This window comes from Beta vulgaris, chromosome 2 (assembly GCF_026745355.1).
Source record: "Beta vulgaris subsp. vulgaris cultivar EL10 chromosome 2, EL10.2, whole genome shotgun sequence".
Classification (NCBI taxonomy): domain Eukaryota; kingdom Viridiplantae; phylum Streptophyta; class Magnoliopsida; order Caryophyllales; family Amaranthaceae; genus Beta; species Beta vulgaris.
Window position 1 is genome coordinate 14,242,589 of NC_079203.1, and position 17,548 is coordinate 14,260,136.

Below are 17,548 nucleotides of genomic sequence, written 5' to 3' on the forward strand. Positions count from 1 at the left end.
TTGGGTGATTTTGGTTGAGAATGAATTTTCTATGAATATGAGTTTGATTGAGCAAGGATAATCCATTTTAGAGTTAGAGTTCATGGGTGGGTTTGAGTATAAAAATCAGATTTCTAGATGGATTTGAATTGAATTGAAGTTTTTAATTGCAATTGAGTTTGTTTATGTGAAAAAAATTCTGTCATGGGTCAAAATCCCTTGTCGGGTTGTTTGGGAAGGAAAAATGGGATGGATTGAAATGTAATGAAACAGTAGTTTTTCTGTTTTCTTTTGATTTCCCCTTTTTTTTCTTTTTCTTTTTCTTTTCTTTTCTTTTTCTTTTCTATTTTCTTTTCCTTTTTATTCTTAATACTACTAATTTGTATAGTAACCAATTAATTTATTGTTATTGTTTAATCTAACAAACTTTAATATTATTTGTAACTTTAACGATTTAATTATCATTATGTGGTTATAGATTAACAAAATTTCAATAATAACTTATGATTAAAGGAAAATTTTAACCACTAATTATTATTATTTAATTTAGGCGAGTTTAAATTTTCGGGATATTACATCCTCTCCCCCTTAGAAAAAGTTTCGTCCTCGAAACTTAGTAATGATAGCCAATAATCATATTTTCATTAACTCATATATACATACAAGCACATAATTTTCAAGTCACATATTCACATGCATATTATGAATAACCTTATAAAATTATCATTTAAGCAAATAGGTGGGGGTATTTCATTTTCATCTGATCTTCTACTTCCCAAGTGGCTTCTGACGACGAATGGTTAGCCCATAAGACTTTTACCATAGGGATTACTTTATTCCTAAGTTGCTTTTCTCGTCGATCGAGAATTTCGATTGGTCTCTCTTCGTAAGTTAGATCATTTCTAAGCTCTAGGGGCTCGTGTCTAATTACATGATTAGGATCTGGTATGTACTTTCTCAGCATTGATACATGAAAGACATTGTGAACCTTATCCAAATCTGTTGGCAACGCTAAACGATAAGCCACTTCGTTGACTCGCTCCAAAATCTCGTATGGGCCGATATACCTCGGACTTAGTTTTCCAGACTGTCCAAATCTCATGACACCTTTAGTAGGTGAGATTTTCAGAAAGACATGATCGCCCACCATGAATTCTAGTGGTCTCCTTCGCCGATCTGCATAGTTCTTTTGTCGACTCTGAGCAGCCTTGATCCTTGCTTGAATCAATCGCACTTTTTCAGTTGTTTCTTGTATCAAGTCAGGCCCAATCATTCTAGCTTCATCTATATCACTCCAACAGAGGGGTGTTCTACACCGTCTTCCATATAGTGCTTCGTAGGGTGCCATCCCGATGCTAGCTTGATAGCTATTGTTATAAGAAAATTCCACCAGTGGCAAATATTTCTCCCAGCTTCCTTGAAAATCTAACGTACACGCTCTCAACATGTCTTCGAGAGTCTGAATTGTTCGTTCTGTTTGACCATCGGTTGCTGGGTGAAAAGCAGTACTGAAGTCAAGTCTGGTGCCAAGAGCTTTTTGCAGTTCCTTCCAAAACTTCGCCTGAAATCGCGAGTCTCGATCAGACACAATTGAACTCGGAACTCCATGTAGTCTGACAATTGTGTTCATATACAACTCCGCTAGTTTATCCAAACTCCAATTATTCCTTATAGCCAAGAAATGCGCGGACTTTGTCAATCTATCTACAATCACCCAAATAGAATTCATGCCTCTAGCTGATGGTGGTAATCCCATAATAAAATCCATTGAAATCGAATCCCATTTCCAAGTGGGAACATCTAATGGTTGTAGCAATCCTGCAGGCCTCTGATGCTCGATTTTTATTCTTTGACAAGTCAAGCACCTTGAAACGAATTCTGCAACTTCTTGCTTCATATTACTCCACCAGAATGTTTGCTTCAAATCTTTATACAACTTGTTTCCTCCCGGGTGTACCGAGAAAGGACTATTATGAGCCTCTTCTAGAATTTTTCTTTTTAGCGACTCATTATTGGGAACACATAGCCTTCCTTGGAATCTCAAAGTACCATCTTCTTGAATCACAAATCCTGGTGATTTCCCTTTCTTCACATCCTCTTTTGTTTTCTCTAACTCCATATCTTCGCCTTGTGCCTCCTTTATTTCTTCCAACAACGTCGGCCTTAACTCCAATGCATTCAAACGTGCATTTCTCTTCCCTTGAATGATCTCAACTTCCATCTTCCATAGATCCCTTTGGATAGCTTTGGGTAGGGTTAGGATGGTGTTTAAGCGGGGTTTTCGGCTTAGGGCATCGGCCACAACATTAGCCTTTCCAGGGTGATATTGAATGTCGAGATCGTAATCCTTGAGGAGTTCTAGCCATCTACGTTGTCTCAAGTTGAGCTCTTTTTGTGTGAAAATATATTTGAGACTTTTGTGGTCGGTGAAGATTTTGCATGGAACACCATAGAGATAGTGTCGCCATATTTTGAGAGCAAACACCACAGCTGCTAATTCAAGATCATGGGTTGGGTAGTTTTGTTCGTGTGGTTTTAGTTGTCGGGAAGCATAGGCAATAACTTTATCGTTTTGCATTAAGACGCACCCTAATCCATGCTTGGAAGCATCGCTATACACCACAAAGCCTTCCTTATCAGATGGGAGGGTGAGAACAGGGGCGGAGGTAAGACGCTTCTTCAACTCCTGAAAAGCTGCTTCACTTTCATTGCTCCATTCAAATTTGACAGACTTCTTCACTAATCGGGTTATGGGTAAAGCAATTTTGGAGAAGTCTTGGACAAATCTTCGATAGTATCCAGCTAAACCCATAAAACTTCGGATTTCTGTGACATTAGTGGGTCTAGGCCATTCCATTATAGCCTTTATCTTTTGTGGGTCAACAGAGATTCCGTTCTCTGAAATAATGTGCCCTAAGAAGGCAACTTCTTTTAACCAGAATTCACATTTCTTCAACTTTGCATATAACTTGTTCTCCCTTAATACCTCCAATACTTTTCTCAGGTGCTCTTCGTGTTCACTCGAACTTCTTGAAAACACCAATATGTCGTCAATGAACACTACTACGAACTTGTCGAGGTAGGGTTTGAAAACTCGGTTCATCAGATCCATAAAAACAGCAGGAGCATTGGTCAGCCCGAATGGCATTACTGTGAACTCATAATGACCATAGCGAGTTCTGAAGGCAGTCTTCGAGATATCTTCGGGCTTGATTCGGAGTTGGTGGTATCCTGATCTCAAATCAATCTTCGAGAAAGTGCTGGCACCTCGTAGCTGATCGAAAAGGTCATCAATGCGAGGTAGTGGATATTTATTCTTGATGGTGATCTTGTTTAACTCACGATAATCAATGCATAATCGCAAGCTTCCATCTTTCTTTTTCACGAATAACACCGGTGCACCCCAAGGTGAGACGCTAGGTCGAATATACCCTTTCTCAAGTAACTCATCTAGTTGCTTCTTTAATTCTTGCAACTCTGCTGGTGCCATTCTGTAAGGTGCCTTGGATATGGGAGCGGATCCTGGAATCAGGTCAATGCTAAAATCTATTTCTCTTTGTGGGGGCATGCCAGGTATCTCTTCTGGGAATACGTCAGGATATTCACAAGCTATGGGAATTTCAGACAAAGAAGGTTCAGGGGTCGTTAGGTCTACCATGTTGCAAAGGTATCCCTGACAACCAGTCATGAGAAGTTTGAAGGCTTTTAAGGTTGAGACGATTTTGGGTTTGGTTTTTATTCTTCGAAAAGATACCTTACTTCCGTCTGGTTTCCTAAGGGTTATTTCGTGGTTAAGACAATTTATGTCGGCTTTGTGTTTGGATAACCAATTCATACCTAATATAACATCAAAGTCGGTTAAGTCAAACTGGACTAGGTCAACGAGAAATTCACATTTGTTGATGAGGATTGAACAATTCTTATATAGGACATCGCATGAAATTGATTCACCGTTTGGAAGAGCAACAGACATAGCAGAGAATTGGGAACATGGTTTGACTTTCAAACTTTTAGCAAATGATGCGGAGACAAATGAATGTGAAGCTCCAGAGTCAAAAAGAACATAAGCAGGTATAGAATTGACAGGAAAAGTACCAGTTATGACGGTATCATCGGCTTCTGCTTCTTCTCGTTGCATCATGAATACTCGTGCAGCTTGGGGAGGTCCACGTGGAGGATTACGGTTTGTAGTGTTCTGACCAGCTGGTTCATTTCTCCCATTGGCTTGTCCTTGACGCCATTGAGGGCAATCTCGGACCATATGATCCTTACTACCGCACTTGTAGCATTCCCTTGTACCAAATCGACATTCCTTCTCAGTATGGTTCCACTTTCCACACTTAGAGCATTTTCGAGTTTGATTTTGATTTCCGAAATTTCCACCTCGATTTCCAGTTTCTTGCCTCTTGAATGACCCATTGCTGGGTTGGTTTTGAAAATTCTTCTTTCTTTTCCCGTTCTCAAAGATCTCTTTTCGAAGCTTGCTTTTTCTTTCAACATTGATAGCCCTATCATAGAGCTCTTGGAATGATGTACTCATGTGCGCTGCGAGTTTCTCCTGAAGGTCAAGATTAAGGCCTTCTTCAAAGCGGTTCATCCTCTGTCGATCCGTCGACACTAGGTCAGGAGCAAATCGAGCAAGCTCGTTGAATTTTACAGCATACTCTAACACAGACATACTCCTTTGTTTGAGATGGATGAACTCGGATTCCATTTTGAGTTGCAGGCTTTGAGGGTAAAACTGATTTCTCATTGCTCCCTTCAGATTTTCCCATCCAAAACCGGGTTGGCCTTGCATTTCCTTTGCAGTCTTCCACCAAAGGTCTGCTTGCCCTTTGAGATAGAATACCGCGAAATTCACCTTCCATTTTTCAGGGCATTGAGTGACGTCAAATAGTTTCTCCATATGATTAATCCATTCTTCGAACTCCGTAGGATCCGGCTTGCCATCATAGGTCGGTGGTTTGTGAGTAGAAAATCGCTTAAACATGTTAGAGCATTCTTCTTGCTCTGATTTGGGCTTTTGTCGATTTCCTTGCAAGAGTTCCATCATTACAAGTCTTAATAAGTCGGTTCTGTTATCGTTAGCAACGTCGCCGGTGGCTTCTCCGAAAATGGGGTCACTTCTCAAAGCATCCAGCCTTAACCTCATTTCTTCCAGTGACACATCCGACACGTGATTTCCATTTCCTCCTTCAGCGTGATCACTCTCACTTGTTGTCATTTTCTATCACATTGAACGTTTCACATTCATATTAATTTTACCGTAATTAAGGCATAGAGCATTCAAAAGCAAAGAAAAGTTATCCCATTCCCGTTCCTATCACTCACACTCATGGCTTTTAATTTCTATCAACTTATGGAACTTAATTTTTTATTTATTTTTCCCTAATTATTTTATGTAGCTCAACTTTTTTATCCTATGATTAATAATATTACTATCGTTATTATTTATTATCCCATTTCATCTAAACCATTTTAATATTAAAATTAATTTATGTAAAACCATTGCGGTTCTACTTAAGGTTTCAGAAACCTTCGGCTCTGATACCACTCTGTAACGCCCCGACCTCTAAACATCATTTTTAAGTTAATTAATCAATTATTGGCAGCGGAACTTAGATGGTCGGTGCGCTACTGCCGTATTTTCCGTTCGAGAAAATACAAGGCAAACATTCGTTCATATATGACGCTAAACATATTATAATTATTGAAATAAGCATCTTAATCATATTAATATAAATATATAAGCATAGATGATTACGTAGTTATAGTTAAACTAAGTTCATGTTCTAGTGATCATAGATTTAGATTACATAACCAATATAGTTTTCATAATGTAAAGTAGTTGGCCATCCTCACTTCTACGCCATCCCGTCATCTTCATCAGTACCTAAAACCAAAAGCAACACCGTGAGCCGAAGCTCAGTAACATACTACCCAACAACGTAAATTCATTTCAATTCATTTTATTTGCAAACAGGGAGAAGAGAATATAGTAAAACGTATTTCAAATTCGTAATGAAATAATAGCAAAGTGAACAATTATACATAGCATCGTGATACTTCATAAGTTCCCATTATCTTTTCATCTTTTAGCTTGGTAACTGGCGAGTATAGACATGTGATGACCCTCAAGGAGCCCAGCTCCCTTTTTGGGTACACCACCATGTGATGATCCTCAAGGAGCCCAGCTCCCTTTTTGGATACATCACCATGCGATGATCCTCAAGGAGCCCCGCTCCCTTTTTGGATACACCGCTCGCACCAAAATAGCATGCGGTACCCCTCAAGGAGCCCAGCTCCCTTTTCGGGTGTACGGCGGGTGCGAAGGTACGTGCACGACCATAAAGTAGATAAGCGTAACATTATACTGCCAGAACCTCTTTCACTTTTATTTATCATGTTTCGTTCGTTTAGCATTCATCGGCATAAGCCATAAATCTTTCAATCATACTTGAGCATCAATAACTCATAAGATCATCATTTACGAAACTCATTCGAAAACAATTTAATCCCACAATCCATATAAGAATCACATCGCAAAATCCTTAACATAATTATAAACATCATTTCATAAACACATTTCGAAGGGGATCGTGGGTGTTAGCAATAGATGTTACCTCGGTTCCTGCGTAATAACTTGAGAGCCGGGGGAGGCTGTAATATCCTTTCCGTTTAATCTAACCATGAAATGACGCAACAAAATGTAAATATTCGATTTCTTTTAACAATTGTCCTTTGGTTATTATTTTTACTTTTATTATGGAGTATCATTGGTGATGCTACATTATTCATTATTAAGCTTTTATGATTAATTTTTCCTACGTTGCTTTGATTAATAGCATTTACTTGCTATATAATTACACTATAGGTGTCTTATTCAATTTAATACGTAAATTAGCTTCAACAAGTTTTATAATAATTTAAGTTATCGTAGCCCAACTAATTATAAATTACTAATATTCATATTTATATTTTCAGATTACAGGAGTAAATGGATAATTACTAAGTGATGTTATTGCTAAGTTTTCTCGTCAATTCGTAATATTATACGTTTATTATCATAAATAGTTGTCGTAAATTTATAATTTAATCTACTAACTTAAGTAAGTCTAACAATTTCATATTACAAAAAAAATAAGGTGAATCATTAGTGATAATTAACTCAATTAGTTTAATTCTTTTTATTACTTGATTAGAAAAATTAAATAAACATGTAACCTAACTAATTAGTTCATTAAGCCTAATAAATTGATGAGTATTGTAGATTAGTTTTTAGTTGAAATAAAATCAGTTTGTTGGCCCATTAAAGTGAGGGAGTACCATGATGTAATATATTTGGGCTTAATTCTTTAAACAAGAGAATAAAATGAAAACAAGTTGAAAGAGGTATTTTCATACCTCCTGCTCAACTGAGCAGTCACGAAAACAGGGGAGGAAGAGAGGTGGGCGGTGGACTGAAGCTCCGGCAGCAACGGCACGGCAGCGTGGCTGGGGCGCGGGATTCCGGCGGTTCTGGCGTGGCTCCGCCGGCGCACGAGGAGAGAGAGCGAAACACGAGAGAGAGAGATGGGGCGCGAGAGAGAAGAAAGAGAAAGAAGGTACGGGCGAGAGGAGAGAGAAGGAGACGGTGGTTAGGTGTGGTGGTGGCGCACAAAAGGCGCAGGAATACGGCGGCGCCGCGGTGGGGCTGCGGTGGCTGACCCGAAACAGAGGAGCAAGTAAAAAAAACAGAAGCTTTGGGGGAGTTTTGGGTGGCTTTTTCCGGCGAGGTTTAGTGGGTTTCCGGCGAAGACTCAAGTGGTTTGAGTGAATGGTTTGAGGAGATGAACATGGCTATTTATAGCCATAGTTGAGTTTCAATTTCTGCCCAAATGAATTGATGGAATTGAATTATCAAAAATGGGTTATTGGGTGATTTTGGTTGAGAAATGAATTTTCTATGAATATGAGTTTGATTGAGCAAGGATAATCCATTTTAGAGTTAGAGTTCATGGGTGGGTTTGAGTATAAAAATCAGATTTCTAGATGGATTTGAATTGAATTGAAGTTTTTAATTGCAATTGAGTTTGTTTATGTGAAAAAAATTCTGTCATGGGTCAAAATCCCTTGTCGGGTTGTTTGGGAAGGAAAAATGGGATGGATTGAAATGTAATGAAACAGTAGTTTTTCTGTTTTCTTTTGATTTCCCCCCTTTTTTTTCTTTTTCTTTTTTCTTTTTCCTTTTCTTTTTCTTTTCTATTTTTCTTTTCCTTTTTATTCTTAATACTACTAATTTGTATAGTAACCAATTAATTTATTGTTATTGTTTAATCTAACAAAACTTTAATATTATTTGTAACTTTAACGATTTAATTATCATTATGTGGTTATAGATTAACAAAATTTCAATAATAACTTATGATTAAAGGAAAATTTTAACCACTAATTATTATTATTTAATTTAGGCGAGTTTAAATTTTCGGGATATTACATAGTGCCTCCACCCAAAGTGAGTTTCAATACATGTGAAGCTAGTTTAGTTGATTACAATACATATATAGATACTAATAAGAACTTTACATGACATTACATGCGGCTAAAAGCGATAAGTTAACGAATTTGAGCTTAAAAAGCCAAAATCGGCCCAAAATGACATCCACTTACCCAAAGTGGGTTTCAATACATGTGAAGCTAGTTTAGTTGATTGCAATACATATATAGATACTAATAAGAACTTTACATGACATTACATGCGGCTAAAAGCGATAAGTTAACGAATTTGAGCTTGAAAAGCCAAAATCGGCCCAAAATGACATCCACTTACCCAAAGTGGGTTTCAATACATGTGAAGCTAGTTTAGTTGATTGCAATACATATATTGATACTAATAAGAACTTTACATGACATTACTTGCGGCTAAAAGCGATAAATTAAAGAATTTTAGCTTAAAAAGCCGAAATCGGCGCAAAATGACATCCACTTACCCAAAGTGGGTTTCTATACATGTGAAGCTAGTTTAGTTGATCGCAATACATATATAGATACTAATAAGAACTTTACATGATATTACATGCGGCTAAAAGCGATAAATTAAAGAATTTTAGCTTGAAAAGCCGAAATCGGCCCAAAATGACATCCACTTACCCAAAGTGGGTTTCAATACATGTGAAGATAGTTTAGTTGATTGCAATACATATGTAGATACTAATAAGAACTTTACATGACATTACATGCGGCTAAAAGTGATAAATTAAAGAATTTTAGCTTGAAAAGCCGAAATCGGCCAAAATGATATCCACTTACCCAAAGTGGGTTTCAATACATGTGAAGCTAGTTTAGTTGATTGCAATACATATGTATATACTAATAAGAACTTTACATGACATTACATGCGGCTAAAAGCGATAAATTAAAGAATTTTAACTTGAAAAGCCGAAATCGGCCCAAAATGATATCCACTTACCCAAAGTGGGTTTCAATACATGTGAACCTAGTTTAGTTGATTGCAATACATATATAGATACTAATAAGAACTTTACATGAAATTACATGCGGCTAAAAGTGATAAATTAAAGAATTTTAGCTTGAAAAGCCAAAATCGGCCAAAATGACATCCACTTACCCAAAGTGGGTTTCAATACATGTGAAGCTAGTTTAGTTGATTGCAATACATATAGAGATACTAATAAGAACTAAACATGACATTACATGAAACTAAAAGTGAGAAATTAAGTCAAGTAACCTTGTAAAGCCAAAATTCGGAATTTGAAATTGAAAAGTCGAGCCTTTTGCCACCTTCCTATGAAGTTTCAACCATTATCAGTTCCCCATGATGTGCACGCATGTAATTTGTCGCTAACTCCACATCAGTGACATCGACGTTGGGAATGGTGAAAGGCAGGGTGTCTTCAAAAGCATCAAACTCCTCCTCATCCTCAACATCACCAACTCCAAGTATACTTGATAAGTGCGTGTCTAACGCACTTTATGACTTTCTTTTGGCTTGTTTTAGCTCCCTTTTTCTCCTTTTCTTCCCTCTTTCTCCTCACTTTTCCCTTCTATTTCATTCACTTGATCATACTTGATCATAGTGACATTTTGCTAGATTTTCGATCTATTTTGATCGAATTTCTAGCATATATGCTTTCACCATGTTTGCTCGTGTTTTTATTGCAGGTGTGACCCTTTTTCGGGGCCGAGTAATGCGAAACATGGCACAAGGGAACGAGCTAGAGGATGAGAGACCATAAGGTGCGCCCGCACATATCACTGGTGCGCCGCCGAATTGGGAGAAAAAGACAGAACGCACAGGTGCACCCGCACCCAGCACATGGTGCGCCCGCACCTGTGTCTGGTGCGCCGGCACCAGCTACATGTGCGCCCGCACATGTTGACGGAGGAACCTAGACTGAGGCAGAAGACATAGGTGCGCCCGCACCTGACATGTGGTGCGCCTGCACCTATATCTGGTGCGCCCGCACGATCTGAAGGGAGATTTTTACAAAAAGACAGAAGATTTGGTGCTCTCGCACCTGAGGTCTGGTGCGCCCGCACCTGAGCATGGTGCGCCCGCACCATGCGTTCCGGAGTGAAAAATTCAATCATTAAACCCTTTTTCTTTTTAATTTTAGACTTACACTTTCATTCTAGTTTTCACAGAATATTTTAGGGTTTTGTATTAAAGAGAAAACACTTTAGTTTCTATTGATAATTGAGATTAGTGATCATATTTTGTGATTCGATTGACATTCAAGGTACTTTTAATTCATTCAATTCAATTCAAAGTTTCATTTTTATTCATTCTCTTGGTGTTTGTTTATGTTCTTAGTTATTTAGATTTCATTCTCTTAGTTTAATAATTGCGATTTAATTAGTTTAATCATTACTTAATCATTTTTAGCCTTAGATTAGTCATAGATTCATTGTTTAATTGCTTTAACTCCATGATTAGTGAGTAGTTTCATAATCTAGGGTTAGGGTGAAAGTATGAATTAGGGTTTTAAATATGTTGTTGATGTGATTGTGATTGTTAATAAGTTTATGCATTGATCTTGGTGTTTTGAGACCTTAGGATAGATATTGATCACATTTATACTTTGGTATTTTGATTTCAAAGTTCTATCAAATTTTGAACTCTTTTATCATCCCCAAGAATCAACTTAATTTCTATCCAAGATATTGGATGGAAATTAAGGGGATCCTTCATTAGGGGTTTTCCAAACTTATTGAATCTCTTAGTCAATTAACTAAAGACCATTCGAGAGAGGATTTAGTTGATTGATTAAGTGATTACTCTTGAGGACCATTCGAGAGAGGACTCAAGTAATTTAGAGGGAAACTAAACCTTGCATGATCATCTCGTTACATCCAATCGCATTAACAATCATCATTCTTATTCATACTAGTAACCTTAACTCTAGTGTCTTTATTTGATATTTAAACTGTTGATATTTGCTTGTTCTAGTTGATATTAGTCTTAATTGTTACCAAACATCTTTCAAACCCCCAAATACCTTTCAATTAGGTAGTCTGACTTGATAGACTTTAATCAATCCCATTTTCCCTGTGGATCGACCCTTGACTTGCCCTTACTATTCTCTTAGTAATTGCTTGTTAGGACTTATAAATATTGTTTGGAAAGCGGTTCTTAGTGCCTTAACGACACACAAAAACCTCTTATCAAAATGGCGCCGTTGCCGGGGAACATTGTGCTATTGATTGAAGTATATTTTAGTTTAGTTTGCTTATTGATTTCTCTTATTTTCTTTTTGACTGTGGTTGTTATTTGCTAATCCTCTGCTTAGCTTTGTTGTGTTACATGAGAAGAAGAACTCACGGTTCACCCACATTGCCTCTAGATCCTGAAATCGACCGTACATTGCGAAAGCTTCGGAAGAATTTGGAAAATTTGACTTTGGGTTCCGAGCCTTCTTCACCAATCTCAAGTACATCAAGTGAAGTTGAATCAGAAATGGGTGAAGCAAATCCACAACTGTTTAGGGATTTCGGAAATCCGGGTTCCTATGTTCTTCAAGGTGGAATTCGACTCCCTACCACCACTACAAATTTCAGCATTCACCCTCAGTATACTCGGATGGTGAAAGCAGAGCAGTTTTGTGGGGGTCAGATGAAGATCCTCTAGACCATCTCGACAGGTTTCTTGAGATCTGTGCCATGATAACAACTAATGATGTCTCTCCTGACTACATCAAGATGCACTTGTTCCGGTCCTCTCTTACCGGAAAAGCAAAGTCATGGCTCAAGAGCTTGCCTGCTAATTCCCTCACTACATGGGAAGAAGTCACAATGGCCTTCTTGAAGAAATACTTCCCGGAGTGGAAGACTGCGGACATAAGGAGGAAGATCTCCTCATTTGAGCAAGAGAACGATGAGACACTTGCCGAAGCTTGGGAGCGGTTCAAGGAGATGATCCGTTCATGCCCACACCATGAGTTCAACAAGAATCTACTCATGCGATTTTTCTATGATGGTCTTGATCCGATTTCACGGGCCAACCTTGATGCTGGAGCGGGAGGTCAACTATCTAAGATCCCGCAAGAACAACTTGAGTCCACAATTGAGGAAGTGATCAAGAACTACTCATGGGGTGGAAGACGAAGAGGTGCTCAACCTAAGAAGAGCGGAAAGTTTGAAATTGACCCCATGGATCAAATTCAAGCAAGATGGACCAACTCGACAAGAAGCTCTCCAAGATCAATCTTGCATCGTCTACTCCTTCACAGGTAAACTCTTTTTCTTGTGATATTTGTGGTGGTACTAACCATGATACTTCTTATTGTGGAGGTACCCATTCGGAGCATGTGGCGGCAATTAATTCAAGAGGAGATGGATATCAAGGAAACCAAGGGTATAGGAACAATCAACAAGGAGGTTGGAGACAACCTCAACAAAACTACACCCAAGGATTCAACCAACCTCAACAAGGATGGAATCAACCTCAACAAGGGTACAACCAAGCTCACAACCAAGGGTTTGCGCAAGGGTATAACCAAAACCAAAACTATAACCAAGGTGGTTCCTCCTCACAAGGGTCCAACACTACCAAGCTCCACATCAAAGGACCAACAACAACCAAAACCTCCCTCCAATCTTCATCCCCAAACAAAATCCCGAACCTACACATCTCCGATCCAACCTCTCTCCAAATTCTCCAACAACTCCAATCCATGAACCAAATTCTCCAAAACCATGAGCAAAGGTTTCAAGAGCTACAAGCCCACAACAAAATGCTTGAAACCCAAATTGCCCAAGTAGCTGAGAAAATCCCTCACCCCACAAATCAACTTTCGGGCAAACCATTCCTAACCCAACCTCCATCAAGCCAAAGCCATTCATTTGAGGTCGGGAACAAGTTATGCGGGTCCTAAGATGCCGAATGGGGAGTTAGAGAAGGATGAAGAAGCTGAGGTTGTTGAGAAGGAGGATGGAGCTGAGGAAACTGAGAAAGAGGAAGTTGAGGAAAAGATGAGTCACATGTTCAAGTTGGTGACAAAAACCATTGCCATCACCTCCACCAACCAAATCTATGTGCCTCCGGTTCCCTATCCTCATAGGTTGGTAGAGAGAAAGTTGAGTGACAAGTTCACTAAATTTCTAGATGATGAAGAGCCTGCAAATCAACATCCCATTCCTTGAGGCTATGTCTCAAATGCCAGCTTATGCTAAATTCTTGAAAGAGATCCTCTCCAATAAGCGAAAACTTGAAGATGAGCTTATCTCCCTACCTTACCAAGTGAGTGCTCTTGTGCAACGAACTATGCCCAAGAAGCAAAGAGATCCCGGGAGTTTCACCTTGCCGGTGAAGATAGGTGACTTAAGCCTAAGGGTGCACTGGCCGATCTGGGAGCAGTGTCAATTTGATGCCCCTTTCTATTGCAAAGCACCAAATTTCCTCTTCATCCTACGCGCAAAACGATTCAATTGGCGGACCGCACTGTGAGAGTCCCTTGTGGTGAGTTGGAGGATATACCGAAAGTTGGGCATGTGTTTGTACCATGCGACTTTGTGGTGATGGATATGGAGGAAGATCCTGAGACTCCTCTTATTCTGGGAAGAGAAGCTCTAAAGACTTTGGGTGCCGTGATAAACTGCAAAAACGACACAATCACGGTTGAGGTAGCTAATGAGCGGGTGGTGTTTGAGTTCTCTAAGACATGAAGAGACCTATGATGGAGAAATTTGCCGGGTAAGCCTAGTGGAAGATGAGGTAGAGGACCCATGAGTGTGGATAATTCTGGGACGATTGTATGCTACTTTACCGACCCCTTAGCTTGGACATGGAAGAGGAAACGCAAGATGAGGCGTTTGAGGTTCTAGCTCATCATCCACGATAAAGAGGAGTGTTCTAAGCCTCCTCCCAAGGTAGAGTTCAAACCCCTTCCCTCCTCTCTTAGATATGTTTTTCTTGATGATGCATGTACTTATCCTGTTATTGTCAATTCGAGTCTTGATGACATTTCTATATCAAAACTGATTGGAATTTTGCAAAAATATAAAGATGTCATTGGGTATTCGATTGATGACCTTAAGGGGATAAGCCCTTCTCTTGCTATGCATCGTATCCATCTCATCGATAGTAATGCCTCCTCCATCGAGCATCAGAGAAGGCTCAATCCCAACCTCAAAGAGGTTGTGAAAAAGGAGATCTTGAAACTACGTGGACCGGGAATCATCTATGCTATCTCAGATAGCAAGTGGGTGAGCCCGATTCACGTGGTTCCAAAAAAGGAGGCATGACTATAGTTGAGAATGAGAAAGGAGAAACAATCTCAACTAGGACTGTCACGGGTGGAGAGTCTGTATTGATTACAGGAAACTGAACAAATCCATCCGCAAAGATCATTTCCCCCTTCCCTTCATTGACAAATGTTGGAGAGGCTTGCTCGTCATTCACACTTCTGTTTTCTCGATGGTTATTCCGGATTCTTTCAAATCCCCATTCATCCGGATGACCAAGAGAAAACCACCTTTACTTGTCCGTATGGGACATTTGCATATCGAAGGATGCCCTTTGGTTTGTGTAATGCCCCATCCACTTTTCAAAGGTGTATGACAGCAATCTTCTCTGACATGCTAGAAGATTCCATTGAAGTGTTTATGGACGACTTTAGTGTGTGTGGTTCGTCTTTTGACACATGTCTGGTTAATCTTGAATGTGTGTTAAAAAGGTGTCAAGAGACGAACCTTGTCTGAATTGGGAGAAGTGTCACTTTATGGTCGAGGAAGGCATTGTACTTGGGCATAAAGTGTCGAAAAAGGGTATTGAAGTAGATCCGGCAAAGGTTTCGGTTATTGAGAAGCTTCCGCCACCGAACTCGGTGACGGGAGTTCGTGCTTTCCTTGGACATGCTGGTTTTTACCGGCGTTTCATCAAGGATTTCTCTCAAATAGCCAAACCATTGACGAATCTACTTCAAAAGATGTTGATTTTGAGTTTGATGAGTCTTGTACTAATAAGGCTTTTGAAACTCTTAAAAAGCCCTTACTTCTGCCCCCATAGTGCAAGCTCCAGATTGGTGCTTGCCTTTTGAACTAATGTTCGATGCTAATGATTTTGCAGTGGGAGTTGTTCTTGGGCTACGAAAGGAAGGGAGGTCATGTGATAGCCTATGCAAGTAGGACTCTGGATGATGCTCAACGGAACTATGCAACTACGGAGAAGGAAATGTTGGCCGTGGTCTTTGCTTTTGACAAGTTCCGTTCCTACTTGACATGTAATAAGGCGGTGGTGTATACGGATCATTCTGCGGTCCGGTATTTGATGAGTAAGAAGGATGCCAAGCCTAGGCTCATTAGGTGGGTGTTGCTTCTTCAGGAGTTTGATTTTGAGATGAAAGAGAAGAAGGGGACGGAGAATGTGGTAGCTGACCATTTTCCGCCTCCCTCTTGACAATCTGGAGGAGATTCCTATCGAGGAAGATTTGAGAGAAGAAGCATTGTTCGCCATTTGAACAATGAGGTTCCATGGTTCGTGATTATGCAATTATTTGGCTTGTGGGATTGAACCTCATGGTTTTATTCCCAACAAAGGAAGCGGTTCTTTAAAGAAGTTTCGAGGTTCTACTGGGATGACCCGCTCCTTTTTAAGAAGTGTGCTGATGGAGTGTTTAGGGGTGTGTCCTAATCATGAGATGCCTTGTTTTGCTCATTGCCATACTTTGGCATGTGGAGGCACGGTGGAGCAAGCAAAACTGTTGCTAGGTGCTCCAATGTGGTATGTTCTGGCCAACATTGCAAAAGGATGCCCGAAATTTGTGGTGGCTTGTGATAGATGTCAAGGAGTGGTGGCATCACAAAGCGACACGAGATGCCTCAACAGAACATTCTTGAGGTTGAGCCGTTTGATGTCTGGGGAGTCGACTTTATGGGCCATTCGTTCCTTCCTGTGGGAATGTATACATTCTTGTTGCGGTCGACTACGTGAAAAAATGGGTTGAAGCCATTGCCTCTCCTACCAATGGCCATAAGGTAGTCACCAAGCTTTTGAAGAAGATCATCTTCCCTCGATTTGGGGTGCCCCGTGTATTGATCAGTGATGGCGGTTCACACTTCGCCAAAAAGCAATTAGAAGCTCTATTGAAGAAATACGGGGTGAATCACAAAGTAGGTCTTCCTTATCACCCCAAACCCAAGGCCAAGTTGAGGTCTCGAATCGAGAGGTCAAGAACATCCTTGAGAGAGTGGTCAATAGGACACGGAAGGATTGGTCTTTGAAGCTTGATGATGCCCTTTGGGCTCTTCGCACGGCTTTAAAACACCAATAGGCACTACTCCCTACCGCCTTGTATATGGCAAAGCATGTCATTTGCCGGTTGAACTAGAGCACAAGGCTTGGTGGGCAATTAAGGAGCTTAACATGGATCTTCACTTGGCGGGAGAAGCTCGAAAGGAAAGGTTAGTAGAGCTTGAAGAACTTCCTTTTGATGCTTATGAGAGTTCGAGAATATACAAAGAGCAAACGAAGATATGGCGTGATCACCGGATTCAACAATGAGACTTCCGGGTTGGGGACAAGGTCTTGTTGTTCAACTCAAGACTAAAGCTTTTCCCCGGAAAGTTGAAGTCCAAGTGGTCGGGTCCTTTCTCTGTGTTGAAGACTACTCCATACGGAGCTTATGAAGGTATGGGTGAGAATGGTCCATTTTGGGTAAACGGTCAAAGGTTGAAGTTCTATCATGATTCTCATGCCATTGGTTCAATTGGTTGCTTGATTCTTCGCTCACCTGAGCGACTCTTATGATGGAAGTATCCTTTTTAGTCTAGCTAAAGACTTAAAACAAGCGCTATACGGGAGGCAACCCGATTCTTTTTTCCTTTTTTTTATTTTAGTTTATTTTTCTTTTGTTTGTTAGTTAGAATTTTGATTTATCAGTTAGCCATGAGAGATACATTGGGACTTCTAAGTTATTGTGAAAAGTTAAGTGAAATGAGTTATTCGAAAAAGAAAGAGTGAGAAAACAGAAGGTTAGGTGCTCCCGCACCGCGTGGAACTGCGTCCGCACCATCCTAAATTTTTTTCGAAAATTTAGTTTGGTGCGCCCGCACATCCCGTAGGTGTGCCCGC

The 17,548-nt window shown here is 39.8% G+C and overlaps 1 long non-coding RNA gene and 1 other non-coding gene across 2 annotated transcripts; both read right to left on the minus strand.

Annotated features, from left to right (window-relative positions):
* Nucleotides 1–5,703: 5,703 nt before the first annotated feature.
* Nucleotides 5,704–8,187, minus strand: LOC130590333 (uncharacterized). Its single transcript, XR_008967950.1, has 3 exons — nt 7,384–8,187; nt 6,603–6,662; nt 5,704–5,872 (listed from the first exon to the last, which is right to left on the minus strand). It is a non-coding gene; the product is annotated as an uncharacterized LOC130590333 (long non-coding RNA).
* A 4,125-nt stretch (nt 8,188–12,312) lies between these two features.
* LOC125495412 (small nucleolar RNA R71) lies at nt 12,313–12,419 on the minus strand. Its single transcript, XR_007272049.2, has one exon. It is a non-coding gene; the product is annotated as a small nucleolar RNA R71 (small nucleolar RNA).
* Between the last annotated feature and the right edge of the window lie 5,129 nt (nt 12,420–17,548).